This window comes from Odontomachus brunneus, unplaced genomic scaffold, assembly GCF_010583005.1.
Source record: "Odontomachus brunneus isolate Ranch 3 - 2012 unplaced genomic scaffold, Obru_v1 Obru_scaffold_032, whole genome shotgun sequence".
NCBI lineage: Eukaryota > Metazoa > Arthropoda > Insecta > Hymenoptera > Formicidae > Odontomachus > Odontomachus brunneus.
In genome coordinates, this window is record NW_022639482.1 from 713,578 (window position 1) to 718,307 (window position 4,730).

General features: G+C 33.6%; 1 protein-coding gene and 1 long non-coding RNA gene across 8 annotated transcripts in view; one reads left to right on the top strand and one right to left on the bottom strand.

Annotated features, from left to right (window-relative positions):
- LOC116843356 (F-actin-monooxygenase Mical) overlaps positions 1-4,730 on the bottom strand; it is an 874,436-nt gene that overhangs the window by 688,746 nt on the left and 180,960 nt on the right. The window lies entirely within an intron of this gene.
- On the top strand, positions 1,201-1,857 carry LOC116843362. The gene is made up of 2 exons (XR_004377874.1): positions 1,201-1,541; positions 1,609-1,857. It is a non-coding gene; the product is annotated as an uncharacterized LOC116843362 (long non-coding RNA).

Below are 4,730 nucleotides of genomic sequence, written 5' to 3' on the forward strand. Positions count from 1 at the left end.
TACCAATCAAACCTAAGCCTACAATCTACAATTTCCATAGATGTTTTCAAAAAACAAACTTTGCCTCTATCGCCAAAATCAATCGTAAATTGAAGGCGTGAATGGAAAGAGTTAAAAACATTTAAGATATTCTCTATAGAAGTTTCTGGAGCAGCCATAACGATGTCGTCAACATAACGATAATAAAAAGGTAAACAGATCTGTATCGTCTGGAGTGCTCTTTCCTCAAGGTCTTGGAGAACAATATCAGCTATGATTGGAGCTATTTCTGGAAGCGGCTTGTAGGATTCCTAGGGATGAGTTTATATTAGCGCTCAGATTCGTCCTTAACTCCTCTTATTTCAGCTTTGATGGCTGTATTTACAAGCAGACCTTTGGCACCCCGATGGGCTCTCCTCTCTCTCCAATCATAGCTGATATTGTTCTCCAAGACCTTGAGGAAAGAGCACTCCAGACGATACAGATCTGTTTACCTTTTTATTATCGTTATGTTGACGACATCGTTATGGCTGCTCCAGAAACTTCTATAGAGAATATCTTAAATGTTTTTAACTCTTTCCATTCACGCCTTCAATTTACGATTGATTTTGGCGATAGAGGCAAAGTTTGTTTTTTGAAAACATCTATGGAAATTGTAGATTGTAGGCTTAGGTTTGATTGGTACCACAAACCTACTTACTCTGGCCGCCTTCTTAATTACAACTCCTTTCATCCTATACAGCATAAAATTGGTACAATCATAGGGTTAGTGGATAGAGTAATTTTTTTGAGCCATCCAATGTTCCATGTAAAAAATTTTGAGTTTGTTTTCCACACATTGGTTAAGAATGGTTATCCCATCGAATTTATTCTTAGTATCTGTAGGAGACGGGTGTTTCGACTAATTGAAAAAATGAATATTATTCCACCAAGTACATCTTCGTCTTCCTTGTTACCCACTCGTTCTTATAATATTTTTCCATATTTGGGAATGATTTCAGATAGAATCAGTAAGATTTTTAAAGAATTTAATAAGGTTTCATGTTTTAGTATTATGAACAAGCTTTCTGGTCTGGTTCGTGTTCATAAAGACGCTTTGCCTCTGAATCTTCTGAATAACGTTGTATATAAGTTAGAGTGCGGAGACTATGACTCGTCTTATGTTGGTCAGACGAGCAGAAGGCTCTCCACTCGTGTATCTGAACATAAACGACTACCTCGAGACCTTACTTCGCATCTCTCTGTTGTACAAGAGCACCGTGTTAATTACGGCCACGAATTTAAATGGGATAATGTCAAAGTTTTGCATAAGGAACATCTATTTTATAAAAGAATGATTGCAGAGATGATTTTTATAAAAATGCAGACGCATGGACTGAATTCTCATACTGATACTGAGAATTTAGAAAAATGTTACAACATGTTACTCGGTTTGACTTAGATCGTATTTCGTTTGCGGTTATGAAGTAAATATAAACACTGGATTCTGTATTGTTTGCGGCATTCGGAGGTACACGTTCATAGGCGTAACATCTCACCGGAACTCTCTGGCCTTTATCGAGGTAGATATCATTATTTTGTTTTTCCCTCACATTGGGGTTGGTTGCTCTATCTGAATACGTTTTTTAGATGATCATACCACAGCATCTTAGTACGTGCGATGGAGTGACCAGTCTCGGAATAAATTGCCGGTAGCTTCCGAAAATGAAACATTTCATTGTGTAAATGATATATTATGTTTGTGCTTCCGAATCCCGTAGACAAAAAAACTTGTAGCGACAATTCTGTAACAACCAATGTTAACACTAACTTTTGCGATTTTTTATTTTTTGCGACACTATAACATTACTTGTAATCACTGAAGAGGGTCTGTGAAATGAGACCGAAACGCGTATGATATTTAATAAAATTTCTCATGGCGAGATTGCGTCACTATATTTTAATAGTTTATACTATACAACTTATGCGTGAACTCTAATTGTCCTTGGTTAATGTTGATAACTCAAGAAGAGTTTTTTAGTTATATTATTTCAAAGAATTTTTTCTTATTTATAGCAGAAACATTCAAATTTGATTTTTCATTCTCAACATCCAGTTCACGTCTCACAATCAGAGTATTTAATCTACGTTTAATCATTTTAAAAATTAAATCAATTGGATAATTATTATTAATAAGCGTCAAAATGATGAAATCAAGATTTTTCTTATGAAATGAAGGATGACTAAGATAAAACATCCTATCAACTAAATCATAAATAGTCCCAATTTTGTGTTGAGAAGGGTGGAAAGATAAAAAGTTCTGGTATCGACCAGAAAACGTAGGTTTATGATACCATTCGAAAATAATAGTATTATTCTGTATTAAAAGAGTCGTGTCTAAAAAGTTAATTTTGTCACCACCAATTTCGATTGTAAACTGTAAACGCGAGTGGAATGAATTAAAAATACGTAGGATGTCATTTATAAACTCTCTAGGTGCAGCTAAAAGAATGTCGTTAACGTATCTAAAATAAAATGGTAACGTCACCGGAATCATGTTAATTGCTCTTTCTTCCAAATCTTGAAGAACTAAATTTACAATGACAGGAGACAATGGGGAATCCATAGGACTCTCAAATGTCTGCTTGTAGGTTTATTATTAATGTAAAAAACGTAGAATTAAGAACAAACTCTAAAGTCAACATAAACTCATCCCGAGGAATTTTAGTAGAATCCCTAATATAGTGCCAACGCTTATCGACCGAAATCAAAGCCAAATCAAGAGGGACATTAATAAACAAAGAAACAGCATCCAAAGAAACAAGTCTCTGATGTGATTCAATGTGTTTAGATGAAAGAATTTTAACTAGTTCGAAACTATTATTAATTTTGCTTTTAAATTTTGCTTTTCAATTGCTCTTTGACTTGGTGATATTGGCGTCGACAGGAACGTTTCACATTTCTATAGTAGCTTACTTTTATTTGAGGTAATTTATAATTTAAATATTTATTTTTATATATTGATATTACAATTCTTACTTATTTTTGTTTTTTTGGGGTTTTTTAATGTTTAGAGTTATGACAGACACATCATAATTTTTGGATCAAATTATCTACAGTAAAATCACTGTTCTCTTAACGTTTTCGTCGATTGTAATGTCAAGAAGAACATTGAGATCTGTTTGTTTCGCCCGAGTCGCGATACCATCATTTTGTAATACTTTCTGTACAATCCTTGAGTAATTATATTTTATTGTAATTATCACTGAAGAGGGTTCACGATTGAGCCGAAACGTTTGATGATTTATGTTATATTCAATAAAGGATTTCTCTATTTCCTAACATAAGGAAGACTTTATCTATATGATATAATAGCACTATCACATCTGTGCTTGAACTCAAATTAGCCCTTTTATATATTTTTTTAAAATTTAATTTTTTTGTGTTCTTTGTTCGGTTTTTTAATTAAATAATTGAATTTTGTAATAAAAATATTCACATTCACATTTCAGATGTTTGTTTATTCTTCTTCTTCTACGATTAATTATTTTAAAAAATAGAAATTTAAAATAATGTTAATATTATTTTCAATTAAATTTTAAACTTAAACAATTTGAAAATTTAGATACGTTGCCTTTATATGTTATCCATTACAAATAACTTATATATTATTATTATTACTTATTTATTATTTCAAATATTATTACTTGAATTAAAACTCCCTTAAAATTAAATTTAAATTAAGGTTTAGAATGTGATATTAAATTAAATTTTCTATTTCAAAAATTTGCATACTATATCAATATCATCAAAATAAATAAAAATAAATAAAAACACTCATCAAAAAAAAAATTATTGCTCACCTCCGTGAGCGAACTTAGATTTTACAAATTATGAAGCAAGCACCTAACTCACGAAGCCAACTGCACTGGTTGGAAGTACAGTTATCGGGAAGGCTCATATAGCGCGCCGCGGTGCGCTTCGGATATGACTAATTTTCACAAATTTATTACTCCGAAACTAAGGCCTATTCTATCAAACGCCGGGACACGCATCTTTCTTTTTTCATCTCCAGAATAATTAAAAAAATTGGGGTCAAAATCCCAGGGTGAGTCACCTGGTTCCCCCCTTGTAAGTTAAAACCACTGTACGGGTTCGATAGTTGTTGACATCTGAATAACTGAAAGATACCTAAAAAATGTCTCGAGTTACAGTATGTATTGTAATCAAAGTTCTCTCCGATCAGAGATCTCGAGGAGATAGACATAAAGATTTAAGGGGGGAAATCCAATTAGAACTTTCAAAAAATCGAATTTTTTTTTTTTGCATAAAATGTTTATTTAACATTGTAAGAATATGTTCCCAACGTTTTAAATCGAAATTCGCAGCCGTTCGGAAGTTATGGCCTCCGAGCGCAACAAATCTCTTGAGCAGCGTCGAGGCTCTAATAGCACGCAGCAGGTATACTCACCCGGAGCGGGGATTTTACCTTTCAGGGCTGCGATCCAAAACGTATAGAGATGTAATTATAGTTTTACTGTAGGTTTTGGAACGCACCCCTGGTAGATGGCTTTTATTTCTATTGTTACGTTTAGTCGAAACCGTTGGGTCCGTTGGCGCTGGCATCGAGCAGAACCGGTTTTCAGTTTAGCTCCGAAGTTCGGCCTGTACAAAACGACAGTGCAAATTCGAAATGTCCTATCCGAAAGGCACACACGCCGAACCAAAACAATCGAAACCACGCAAAAGAAAGTTCCATGGTAATCAGTTTT